This window comes from Podarcis bocagei, assembly GCF_964188305.1.
Source record: "Podarcis bocagei genome assembly, chromosome: 1".
Classification (NCBI taxonomy): Eukaryota; Metazoa; Chordata; class Lepidosauria; order Squamata; family Lacertidae; genus Podarcis; species Podarcis bocagei.
In genome coordinates this window covers 68467667-68481987 of record NC_138125.1, presented here as the reverse complement: position 1 = coordinate 68481987, position 14321 = coordinate 68467667, and the positions used below count along the sequence as shown (strand labels likewise).

Genomic DNA, 14321 nt, shown 5'->3' with positions numbered 1-14321 from the left:
GCTGGCCAACCAAATGTCCATGGGAAGACCACAAGCAGACCTGGAGGGCAGCAGCAGTCTCCCCACCTGCCACTTCCAGCAACTTGTATTTTAGAGGCATACCACTCCAACAGTAGAAGTAGAACACAGCTATCAGTGGGCATGTTCACTGGAATGAAATCTGTTCTGTGAATGCAAAGGCACAAGTAGCATTCCACCTCCTGAGGCCAGAATATAGTCCCTGACTTTGGGGGTTCCCAGGATTTTAGAATGGTGTCCTCTTTCTGATCCATGGCCAGCCTTTGGGTAACTCCCCATCCCAACTGAGAAAGAATCAAATCAAAGTGACCCACTCCCCTTTTTATACCAGTGATACTCCAGTGGAAAATACCTAAAATCTACTGCAATTTGGGGGGAAGATAGTAGGACAAAAAATGGTTTTCTACACTTATGCAAGTATACATTTATGTGAAACACAAATAATAAATAGAACTAGGTTTATTTTCTCCTATATGTTGATTTAGACAAGACAGTTGTTTTGTTTACATCACAGGTGATTTTCAAATATCAGCTGTGCTAGGCAGAAGAGGAGAAAATAAAACCAAGTAAGGAGAAAGGGGGAAAGAAGAAACAATCACCACCTATATAAATAGTAGGTACAGAAAAGCTGGTCTTTAATGTGCCATTGATTTAAGACTAAGTTCACCTTGATAATTACAGGAAGAAAATAATAAAGCATATATTGCTTCCGCTATTATGTGGCAAGAATAGTAGCATGGCAGAGGAGTAATGTTTCATCAAACTGCACCATAAAATTCTACTAAATTCAAGGTCTTATAATAGCACCAATAAGATATAAATCATATTATCATCCCTCTTGGAACCCTTGGCTTCCAGATATCAGTGTCTGGGTCAAGGTGTATAAATCTTCCTTCATTCTTAAGGCTGAATGGAGAGGAAACAAGAGGGAGACGTGAAGAAAAAGAATGCCAGGCTAGCTCACCTTGAGCCAAAGGAACAGGTCAGCTTACATTCACCATGAATACAAGATCTAACAGAGATTTTCAGCTTCTGAAACTCTGGGACTATAGAAAGTAGTTTCTATACGTTTCTTTAATACACCTGTGCTGTCTGAAATGCACTTATCTTTATTTGCCTATTGATTCTAATATTTATATCCCACTGTTGGACATGGATTTCAAGGTGACTAACAATCAACATCAATCAAACCATTTTATGTTTATTTTACAATAAAGACAGCAATAATAATACAGCAAGAAGCAACTTAAAAGCAAGGAAAATCAGATGAGCAAGAGCAATACAACAAAGATAGAAACAAAAGAGCCCAGCACACATCCTGAAAAAATGAAAAGAAAACACTGTAGAAAAGCCCAAGAGGACAGGATGGATCCTGCACATCACCAAAAATATAGCAATGGAGGTGTCAAATCTATGGCACCCTTGCGCTTAGGGATGGAGGGCCATATTTTGGATGCCACCTCTGAGAAGGCCCTTCCTCTCCCTAATCCAGCGATTATCAACCTGTGGGTCCTCAGATGTTGTTGGACTACAACTCCCATCATCTCTGAGCTCTGGCTTTGCTAGCTAGGGATGATGGGATTTGTAGTCCAACAATATCTGGGGACCCACAGGTTAAGAACCTAATCTCTGATGATGGGGCTACATGGGGAACCAACTGCCAGTCAAGGCCATGCTGCAAAAGGTCATTCTTCAGATAACCCCATCCCAGGCCATTTGGAGCTAGCTGTGTTATGGGTTGTGTTATGAAAGTGAAATTAGTCCCAGCGTTTGGCAACAAGGGTCTTTCACCATCCCTCATCATTGTTCACGTCCATTATACATATATAGTGGTACCTCGGTTTAACAACAGTCCTGTTTACGAACAATTTGGTTTATGAACTCCACAAAACCAGAAGTAGTGTCCTGGTTTGCAAACTTTACCTCGGTCTAAGAATGGAATCCAAACGATGGAAGGGCACTGGCAGTGGGAGGTCTCATTAGGGAAAGCACACCTCGGTTTAAGAACGGTTTTAGTTTAAGAATGGACTTCCGGAACAGATTAAGTTCATAAACTGAGGTACCACTGTTTGCTTCCATAACATGAAGAAGCTTTATTCTGGAAACAACCTAAATGGAAGCTGGGAAGTCACACAGCCTTTGTTTCCATCTGCGGAATGGGGATAATACTGATCTGTCTTGAAGGGTTGTCATAAAGACTACTGAGATAAAATGGGAAATATTATTGCACTTCCCACTGCCAACAACAGCCATAGTGTGTGTGCGTATGCATGTATTTCTGTACAGAACAGCTGCCTTGGATTACAAATAAAACGGATACTTTTTCTTTATGTTGATGGGCACAGATGTAGTTTTGAGCTTCACAGATTTACTCTTCAGGAAGAATAAGACAGCCCAAGAGACCAATAAACCATTTATTTTGGCTGATGTAGAAACACATACTCAGTCTCTGCATGGCAAATTACTTTTGGAAAATCTCATGGTTTACATTGAAGTGCTTGCAGGAACAAAAAGGCCACATGTTCAAATTAATGGAATGACCCCCAGAACATTTTTAAAAGGCTCCTGTGCAGTCTCATGCACTAACTTTATGCCTCTTAAATATCACTTGACTGAAAGGAAATACATTCCTGGTAGCTTCATCCCATTTTCTTTTGCCCTTTGTGTTCTGTATAAAAAGGACTGGGATGATAAGTTCCTGCCTCTCAGTGCTCATTGCCTCCCAGAGGAGGAAAAATGTTTTCTTTACGCATTTTCTCAAGTTATTTAAAATGCAATGCTGGATTATGAAAGTTTGAAACAGAGTCAATGTTTTGCTTAATGGACAGATGCTTGTCCACTCAAAATTTATTTTAGAGTGCTTTGAAGAAGGTTGAGATACCATACTGATTCTTACAAGATATTGTTTGTTTTGCTTTTTCTCCCTCTTGCTGAAAGGGGATTTGTGAAAGACAGAGTCCACTTACAGAACTGTGACTTTAGATTCCAAAAAAGTTCACAACTTGTACTGACTTTTACAACTCAGATATTAATGAAGACACACACACAGAGAGAGAGAGAGAGAGAGAGAGAGAGAGAGAGAGAGAGAGAGAGACCCTATACAGTATTACATGTCAAAGAGAAACACATATTCAGGCAAGGTAACACTAAAAGCATTTCAAATTATTATGTACCTAATGTAGTTTTATGAATTCTCTGGTAGTTCTGTATCTGCTTTAGATGCCCATACTTATTTAATACATAGTCTCATTATGTAAAGTATGGTAATTCAGATTTTGATTACCCATAATCACTGTCTATTTCCTTTGTAACTACACATAAATGTATCCAGCATTCTTATTTAACAGAGCATCTGATTGCCCAAGCATTATGAAAATGTTATTAATTGTATATTCAAGGCGTAATTTTATATACAAGGAATTATTTCATCATTTTGCCATTAGAGTTACTTTTCTCAGCCTGAGCTACTGCAAGGTGGTACAGCAATTTGAACATCCCGAGGCAATGTATGGTATGTTTAATGCACAAAAAGGCTAAGTCAGAAAGGGAAAGGTTGCTCACCTGATTTTGGGGGAGCCCCCTTTTCCCTCACAGCCCACCCCATTCAGGAGAGTCCTCCAAACCTGAGGGGAGCCTTTTCCATGGGCTGATGGGGCTGCCAGGGAGAGGAGGAAGCAGGAAAGTCAACTTCTGTTGCTGTCATTTTGTGCATATTTCTCTGGATTAAACCTACTAATAATATGCCTTTTGTGTTTTAAACTTGTATTTTTATGCTGTAAAACGTCCTGAGATCTTCGGATGAAGGGTGGTATAAAAATTTAAAATAATAGTAATTTGTTGTTGTTGTTGTTGTTGTTGTTACTGTTGCTGTTGTTAAAAAAATAGATCAGGGTCCCCAACCTGCAACTCTGGAGGTCTAAAGGAACTGTTATGGGCACCACAAAATACTTCTTTTACAGAAGAAAATTTGGTCAGGCCCTCCCAAATGCCAAGCAAAAAAACTGTATGTACTCCCTGCAAACAAATGAAACATGGACTAAAAAGAGTCCAGCTCCCTCCAAAAAAAAAAAAAAAAAAATTAAAAAAAAATGCAGCAGCAGCAACAACAATTTGATTATTTATGCTTTGTCCATCTGGCTGGGTTGCCATCCTGAGTGGCTTCCAACACATATGAAAACATAATAAAATGTCAAACATTAGAAACTTCCCTATAAAGGGATGCCTTCAGGTGTCTTCTAAAAGTTGTGTAGTTCTTTATCTCCTTGACATCTGATGGGAGAGCATCCTGGTTCCCCACTTTTCACAGTGAGGGAACTGCCAGAAGGCCCTTGGAGCTGCAGCTCAGAGTCAAGGCTCCTTCAGGTATACAGGGCTGAGGTCATTTGAAGCTTTAAATGTCAGCACCAACACTTTGAATTGTGCTTGGAAACATACTGGGAGCCAGTGTAGATCCTTTAGGACTGGTGTTCTATGGTCCCGGTGGCCACTCCCCACCAACCAACCACCCTACAGACAACCACCGCAAAAGGCAAACATTCCATTTCTAAAATAATAATAAAAATAGGGAGGGGGGGCTTAGCAGGTGCCACGGTGGGTGGGTCTGAGGGTGCCAGTCATGACCATTGCACTATATAAACACGCATATAAAATACCACCACCCTCTTTCAAAGGGGACTGCTCACAATATTTTTTTTCACCAAAGCTACAGATGGACAATGGAATGGGAATACAAAGATAGAGATTTAAAAGTGCAGACACAAACACAGTAAATGCATGAGTTTCTTAGGAGGTTGAAATAATGATTCAAACAACCTTGGGAATGGAGTAAGCTGGGAAAAGATATTTAACAAGATCATAAACATACAATTTAGTCAGAATCCTGCACTGCTGAACATAAAATTTTGATATGGTTTTTCATTTTTCTTTTAGTACAATCAGCTTGCCTAGAGTGTTTAGTTTTGCAGATTGCAGCAGGAAATATCCATCTACAAGATTTATGCTGATTACCCTTGGCTCTGATCTAAACTTTCACGCTTACTTGTAGCTCTTATGCAGCAGTTACAAACAACAGGTTGAAGCTGCAAGCATAAAGAAACTGGCCAGAGCAATGGTCTGGATCATCAGGGGACATCATGAGAAGTACTCAAACTCAGAACTCATATAAATATAATGCCTGCTCAAAGGACTGTCAGGTGATACAGCTTTTATTAGGCACATGACTTCTTGTAAGGAGATAGATAGATGGTAGATGATGATAGATAGATAGATAGATAAGATAGATGATAGATAGATAAGATAGATGATAGGTGATAGATGATAGATGATAGATGATAGATATGTACAGTGGTACCTTGGGTTAAGTACTTAATTCGTTCCAGAGGTCTGTTCTTAACCTGAAACTGTTCTTTACCTGAGGTACCACTTTAGCTAATGGGGCCTCCCGCTGCCGCCACTGCACAATTTCTGTTCTCATCCTGAAGCAAAGTTCTTAACCCAAGGTATTATTTCTGGGTTAGCAGAGTCTGTAACCTGAAGCGTATGTAACCTGAAGCATATGTAACCCGAGGTACCACTGTACACACACACACACACACACATATATATATATATATATATATATATATATATATATATATATATATTCTGAAGGTTCTTTCTCTCCATTGAAATGATGCTTGTTGACTTAAATCAATTGAAACTTGAGCCTTCTCATTAAACTAGGGATTACCAGTGTGGCATATGCAGGTGCAAGGTTGCCTTTTAGTATGCCTATGACGGCATCCACAAAAGCCCTCAATAAATATCTCCCCAAGAATCCATAAGGCATGAGAGGATGTTCTCTCTTCCTGCTCAGTTCCTATTTCCAATACAGTCATACCTTGGTTTTCAAACAGCTTAGTTCTCAAACATTTTGGCTCCCGAACGTCACAAACCCAGAAGTGAGTGTTCCGGTTTGGGAACCATTTTTTGAAGCCGAACGTCCAATGGGGCTTCCGCAGCTTCCGAACATTTTGGAAGTCGGACGGACTTCCAGAGAGGATTCCATTAGACTTCCAAGGTACGGCTGTATCTTGGCCTATCCTACATTGGACATACTCTCTTAAACATGCCCAATTTTCAATTGATGCTGGGATTGAACACCCACCCTCCTTTTCATTCTGCACAGGAAAGAGGGGCAAAGAGCTTCTCTCTGTGAGCAACCTTGGTGGTGGCTGTCCAGTGACGGGCGGGAGGTGGCTGATGGGGGAATATTCCTCCACTGTTATGGAATGTCTGCTTGCTTGCCCAATTCCATTGCCAGTTCCATGGCTCTTCAAAAGGAAAGCCAAGGGGGTGCAGGGATAGACTTGGGCCCCCTGAGCGAGGACAAAGTGCTCTTTGGCAGGTTACAAGCAGCAAGAGATGCTTTGGGTACCAATGCCCCTTACTAAGGAAAACTCATCTCAGGGAGTTTCACCTTTATCTACCCGTACGTCATTCTTGTGCTGGAAAAAATATATTTTACTTTCTCCAGGCTTCGGAAAAAATAATTTGGATTTGGATTTAAATCTGCTGATGAAATGCTTTAAAAATGATGTCTTTTTGCTTCTACTGTTTTAATTAATGTTGATTGCTTTAATTGGTTTTATTGTTAACTGCCGGAAAGTATTACCTCTTAAGGACAAGACACAGGCATATTTAAATAAAGAAATAACAGTAAATACATAGTCCCGAAGCCTTTCTCATTGCAATCATGCAGTACGGCACGTTATGCAAGGCACAGTTATAAAAAAAGGAGAGAAGCAAAAGCTAGAGAAAATTTAAATTCTTCCTTTCTCAAGCTCTCAGGCAACTATTAGCATATTTCCCTGTATTAAAGTAATAGGTTCTTTCCAGAGCTGTCAAGTCGTGTTGCAAAGGTTCTCGTAATGACTCCCTTTCTCACCACTTCTTCTGTTGCACATTTCTCTCCATTCAGTCACTTCATTCTCCAATGGTGTTGGCAAATGTCTGCTGAAGGGGCAAAGTGTTAACTGGTGGGATTCACCATACCGCCCCAAATCTCAGGATTCTACTACAGTTATTTGTAGTTTACCAAAATGGATTGCAAGGCAATGCTAGCTCCCAGGTTTGGAGGCTTTTCAATCACAAACATTATGCTGCCCCATAGCTCTTTACAGCCCAATTTAACTGCTACCCTACTGCTTACACAGGTTGTGGCAATGCGGACGTCACTCAGATCCCTACGCCTCTCTATGCAGGACTGCAGCCTTTACAGCTTCCCATTGTAATGCATTCCTTTAGTAATTCTGACAGGTAAACATACAGTTTAGGGGTGAATTTTAAGCCCAGCCCAGTGGGGCTTTATAGCACAACAGGCCCACTGTTGCTTCTGTACACCTGCCACACACAACAGCTAGGGCAGGAGGTGCTGTGAGGGCATGGATTGGGCCCAATGCTGTCCATGATGGCAGCAGGGCCGGCTTGGGATCCAATGGGTCCTGGTCTGGCTTAGCCCTGCCTCAGCCCCAGGAATCGGGTCTTTCTGTTGACTCCCACTGACAGAGATCCTGCCAGCAGCACTTCTTCCCAACCACATGGATGGAAAGGGGAGTTTTGCCCCAACAAAGTAACTCTGCAAGCTGTGTCAAAAACAACAACAACAACAACCCAGACCAATGCAAAGGCATTTGGATTGTTCTGTCAGTTAACTACAAAGGCAGTGCAACCCTATTCATGCTTCGTCAGAGAAGTGAGTCCTTCGAAAATCAGTGGGGCTTATTCCCTGGTAAGTATGTTTAGGGCTGAAGCCTTGTAGGGCTAACAGCTAATCTATGCTGGGAATGAGTATTTATTCCTATTTGGAAAAAAATATTTACAGCAAAAGATTTGAGAGCTGACCAAGAAAATTGTTGCTAGTACTTCTTATCATGTAGTTATTTTATTTTTATCATATTAAAGATAAAGAAATTGAAAACATGCTCAGCTCTTTTCCCATTGCACAGATCAGGGAACTAGCCCCAGTTGACCCTATCTCCCTCTAGAGCTACCCTGCTCTGCAAAAGTGAGCAAACTCCTCTTTTCAACCAGGCCAAGGTTTCAATGCGAAGCTTGCCTGCAGTTCTTCATCTCCCCCCCCTTCCAACACTAGTCAGCCTGTCCCTGAAAAGCCCTGCAATAAGACACATACTAAGCAATAGCTCTGTAGAAAATACTGTAGTGTAAAGTTGACACATGATACCAGTATGAGGTTGCTTTCACCAATCACATCCCCCCTTGGCCTGCCTTGCTTTGCCTGCTGGCTTTGTAGACATCCCATTATAGATAGTCCTGTGGAGCTGCGTTTGCCTATATTGTGGAGTATGCAGTGGGGACCATTTTGTCCATTCTGGAGCAAGGGGCACAGGGAGTGTGTGTGTAGATGCACATCACAAAACAGAGCTTAAAAGCCTGCACTACCCCTCACTCTGAGGAAGGCGGTCCTTCTTTAGAGTAAGGCATTCTGGATAAGGTGGCCCAGCAAACTGCCTGCATTGTAATCATTTATTTATTTATTTATTTATTTATTTATTTATTCATTCATTCATTCCCTGCCAATCTGGCTGGGTTTCCTCAGCCACTCTGGGCAGCTCCCAGCAGAATATTAAAAACACGATAAAACATCAAACATGAAGAACTTCCCTAAACAGGGCTGCCTTCAGATGTCTTCTAAAAGTCAGATAGTTGTTTGTTTCCTTCACACCTGATGGGAGGGCATTCCACAGGGAGGGTGCCACTAAGGAGAAGGCCCTCTGCCTGGTTCTCTGTAACGTTGCTTCTCACAGTGAGGGAACCAGTAGAAGACCCTTGGAGGAGGTCCTCAGTGTGCAGGCTGAATGATGGGGGTGGAGATGCTCCTCCAGGTATACTGGGCCAAGGCTGTTCAGGACTTTAAAGGTCACTTTGAATTGTGCTCGGAATTGTGCCATTTTGCCAAAGGCAGCTAGTAAAATTGTTTGTGAAGGAAGCATGGTGGGTGAGGAAAGGAGGGGGAGAAGTGGCAGTGGTGGACGAGGCAGCACAACCCTTTTGTCACCTAATATTTAAAGGAAAGCTGCAGTCCCTGCTTGGCTGCCTGGGTGCTGTGTGGGGGCCTGAATGTGCACCTCTTAAGTCTGGCCCCAGTGATGCCTCTGCTTACTCTACATTAACCCCAAAATGCTGGAGTTTAGACAGGATAGTATCAACTAAAGCAACAGGTTGGTTACAACAGGGCAGTGGCACAGGGACCCATAATTAAAGTGGGCTTGCACAGGGGTCTAAAATTTATTCACTCCAATGATTTATCAGTACTTTCACTCAAACATCCCTTAGAATGTCATAGCTGCCTTTCTGTTGTGTGAATGCTATTTCTCCAGGGTAGAACCTACATACACAGAATAAGGAAATATCCCTTTCATTAATTTTAGCCCATCCTTTTCTTTTCAGAAATTCAAGACACCACCATTTCTTCTAGCAATGTCTTGCAATTGTGCTTAATAGATCATAACAAAAGAAACACTGTCGTACTCTATGAATGAACGTTACGACAAGAATATACACTGCTGTGTGGATGTAAGAAAACAAATCTGAATGAGCGCTGTTGCTTTAACTGCATGCTGTATGTGATTGATATTTGTTCCTTCGGTAACATAATACTGTTGCCGACTTTATAAATCACCAGGGAACTCAAGTGACATATTGTGGGAGATAAGACCTATTTATCCAAAGAGGCACTGTATTACCTCACCATCCCAGAGCCATAACTCTTGACACAACCCTTAGGCAAAACAAATCCAGTTCCTCTAACTTCTTTTGTTCCTCTGCTTTACCCACGCTCCCTGGGTTTTAATACCACAAGCTAATGGCTCTTGGGAAATAAAAGCAAACTAAAGTGTAATGGGTAGTGAAATCAATTGACAAATAAAGTCAATTTGCTAAAGAAAAATAAAATGAAATAAGAAGTGCCAATGGAGGTGAATATTAAGAGTTAAGAATGAGACCAAGAGCTGCCGTGTACACAGAATCACTCACACCAAGGATCCTTAGTGCTCATCTACATTTATACCTACTGGTATATATAATAATCAAAACTCTTACATAATGAGTATACCTAACAGCTCAGGGCCAAATGCAGGAGGAACTTGGATTTTTGACTCAGCAGGTTATGTTTGCATGTAAAACCAATTACAGGAATAAAAAAATTCCTTCCAGTAGCACCTTAAAGACCAACTAACTAAGGTGCTACTGGAAGGAATTTTTTTATTTTGACTATGGCAGACCAACACGGCTACCTATCTGTAACAATTACAAGAAGAATAGCAACAATAGAGATGCTGTAAATGATAAATGCTTATTATTATGTTAGTAAAGGTAAAGGGACCCCTGACCATTAGGTCCAGTCGCGGACGACTCTGGGGTTGTGGCACCTATCTCGCTTTATTGGCCGAGGGAGCCGGCGTACAGCTTCCGGGTCATGTGGCCAGCATGATTAAGCCGCTTCTGGCGAACCAGAGCAGTGCACGGAAACGCTGTTTACCTTCCCGCCGGAGCGGTACTTATTTATCTACTTGCACTTTTATGTGCTTTCAAACTGCTAGGTTGGCAGGAGCTGGGACCAAGCAACAGGAGCTCACCCCATTGCGGGGTTTCAAACTGCCAACCTTCTGATTGGCAAGCCCTAGGCTCTGTGGTTTAACCCACAGTGCCAACCATGTCCCTACACATTTCAGCTTACTATAAAAAGTAGAAGAACACTTGCTACTTCACATTTTTTTTAATGTAAAAAGTTTTCAAATACAATAGTTTATTTCAACAGAACCTCCACTGTCAACATATTTTCATCAGCGTAAAATGCTCTTGGCTAAAATCAGTAATTTCTTACAGCACATGGGTGGAAAACCTCCCACCCATGGGTCAATCTTGATTTGCCAGGGGGTCCAAGTTGGCACACAAGGCTATTTCCACCAAAACATATCCACTAACCCTTCAATTGATGTCACTGGGTGACATTAACTGATAGATGGGGAGCAGGGTAACACCCTGGTAAAGCAATCTCCTGCATCCAGCAGGTTTGAGGATTCATCAGCTAATGAGAGGAGGGTTCAATCCAGCTGTGTGCTGCTTCACCAGCATGTTCCTGGCAAGTAACAGGCTGGCGAGGCAGGCCCCTCCCGCCATCCCTGCAGGTCAACATTCAGATACCTTGGAGGTCAAAGCTCCTAACGACACTACAGCAAACTCCAAAATGATATACTTGCCAACAGACTCAGGTGTCTTCGCTTTGTGGAAAAGAAAGAAACCAAACAGGGATTATCATCAAATTACCAACCCCTTTATCCTTTTTCCAATATCTGAGATATACTTCTCCCCCACCCTTTTGTTTTGTTCACATAAGAATTATCTTGTTGGATCACACCATAGTCTACGTAGTCTAGCATTCCATTTCCAGCAAGAGCCACTACTCCCAAGCCATGTATGAAAGTGCTAGTCATTATCTAATGTATATTTTCTTCAGAGGTAGACTGCCTCTGTACATGGAGGTTTCATCTGACTGTCACTGTCAATCACCTTTATTTCATGTGACTACTAGGCCAGTCTCAGTGAAGTTCCACATCTAGCTTCACACTGAAAGCACCCAAGAGTCTTTGATGGGCCCTTTGAATTTCTCTCATCCCAATGGTCTAAGCTAGTAGTTCTCACCAAATCCTACTGCAAGGAATTCCACACGTCATTAATTCTGTATGTCATTAATTCTTCAGTGTGTGAAAAAGTGCCTGTATTAATTGAGTGTCCTATGGGCCAGGTATTATGAAAGAGGGAGGGAAGTCTTTCTCTCTACACTGTTCATGTATCTAGAAAACTATATTAGTCATTGTTTTCTAAACTAAAATGCCCCCAATACTTTTCCTCTATTCCCAAGGTCATTTTGTCCTTTTTCCAGTTCATTTCTATCCTTTATTTTTTTTTAAAGGAGCCAATATACAATAATCTTTGTGTGGTCATACCACTGATTTATATCATGGCATTTTATGATACTTAAAAAAAAAATCACTTTCCCAACCCTTTCCAAAATTAAATGTGCTGCTGTCACAGCCATAGCAATACTGTTTTGACATTTTCAAAATAAAACCCCCTGTCCATTCCATTTCTGAATGTCTTTATAGGACAATCTTGGTTCTGGAATGCACCAGTCGCACCAAGCTATGGCCAAGAAAACCCTTAATTGCTGGATTAAAGTGTGACAGAACATGCGATGGAGTGGCAGGCGCCGCAACTTAATTGCAGCTGGGTAGTTCTGGTGGTGTTGGTAATAGGCTGCTGCTGAGAGCTTAATCCCATCGTCTGAAATGGGCTTGTTCAATTAATTTCTCACTACAGCAAATCATTCGTTCTGCTCAGTGCCCACATTTGTATATAATCGATATCTTTTGAGCAGCCCATAAAAGACTTGAAGTGTAGTGAATGAACCCCTGTAGATTCATACAAAGAACAGCCGTCTTTGATCCCTGTTTGCATTGAAGGCTTCTCTCCTGGTTTTCTTTCTTGGCTTTTGTGGTGTTTATGTGATTATTTCTAACATTCCAGGCACATCTAGTGCCCAGGTGGGTGCATTTCCTGTGGTTCTCAGTTACAATAATTCCGGGTGGCCTGTTTGGGGTTCTAAGGGGAGGTATCCCGAATATTGAAAAAACTGCAGTGCTCTTGCCAAGCCCCAGGCGTGTGATTGAGGCTTGCAAGCCTATTCACACAGTCTGATTCTATCATTCCTCTCAGCCCATGGCTGCATAGCTGTAACAGCAAGCCCTAGAATTAGCCCAAGACTGCAGCTGATGGCCACAGAATTAAGTGCACGGGGAATCTATTATCTTAACCAGAAAACATGGAATGGTGGCAGTCATTTTCAAACTCGTAAACTGTCTCACTCACAACTAAGGATGGGCAAATCTGTTCAATTTCATTTCTTTCAGTTCCTCATTTTTTCGAATCTTAAATTCAGTTCTCCACATTTCCAAATAAGTCTGTGATTATATATTTTTTAAAAAACCTAATGAAAATTCAGCATTTCAATGTGAATTCTTCCCTAATATGCATTTGTTGTTATGCAGTTTTGCTTGATATGCACATTTTTTTGCAAATTAATTTTGTCTAAAATAACACATTTTGTATGTTATTGTCACTAATTTATGGGTTTTAATGCACACTTTGCCTCAGCATATGTATTTATGTACATATTACTTGGCTGGGGAGCTGCATTTCCAAATTCAGAGAAGTGCAAATTCAAAGTATGGCATTGTTTTTGCCCCCATATTGTTTTGGGCAGTAAATTTGCCTTCACATATGAACTGAATCAAATCTGTACTCACAAGAGAATTCCCATAATGCTTAGCTAAATGCCTGCCTAGCATCCAACAGAACAGTTTCAGTATCAGACTGCCCCTCTGTAATTACTGTGCAATTGGGAGGGAAAACCCCTACACTTAAACCTGCTATTTGTCCATGAACCTTCTATTCCCGCCGGTTAAATTATACACTTCCCATGGTATGGAGCCTGTTAGCTTAGTTTCGCTTGTGCCACAAGAAAGACTGGTGACAACAAAACACAGAGAAGCCATCAAAAGAGCAACACATTGTACTGTTGTATTTGCTCAGTTGACTGTGAGGTGGGCCAGCCTGCTTACCTACCAAATCTCCCACTTTGAGCAGGAAATACTTGATTACAAGGCTGGTCTGTCCTATCCCTGCTGCCGCCCACTTTGCAATCTAAAACCTCATCAAAAAGATTCCAGCATTGCAGGGGGTTGGACTATATGATCCTCGTGGTCTCTTTCCAACTCTACAGTTCTATGATTCTGTGATCTCTGATCCAAGCAGTTTCCCCTTTGCTTGCAGTTTGGCAAGTGGAGGAAGTTGGCAAGAACGGAGTTTGCTATGTTAAAGCCAAGCAATTCCTCTAGGCAGAACTGGAGTTGCAAGCTGTGTTCAGCAGGACTTACTTTCACGTAAATGTACATGGGCAGGCACGAAACCCTTTGCATTTGATAAGTAGACTAATTAAATAACATTTTCATTGATTAATCAATTAATCAGTTAAAAGGCAGAAGGTTAATCAACTAAAGCATCTTTAATTAGCTGCCTAGTCTCATTTAAAACAATTCTTGCAGTGCACCATGGGTTACTAGATTAAAGTGGACCTCCTTGGAAGATTTCAACTTCTTTGAAACTTAAGATAAACTTTACCGTTAGGTGCCAGTGCAGCAGAATAATCAAGATTTAAATCTATTGTTCAGGGTTAAACATGGATT

The 14321-nt window shown here is 41.4% G+C and overlaps 1 protein-coding gene across 1 annotated transcript in view; it reads right to left on the bottom strand.

Annotated features, from left to right (window-relative positions):
* SPON1 (spondin 1) overlaps positions 1-14321 on the bottom strand; it is a 282486-nt gene that overhangs the window by 225190 nt on the left and 42975 nt on the right. The window lies entirely within an intron of this gene.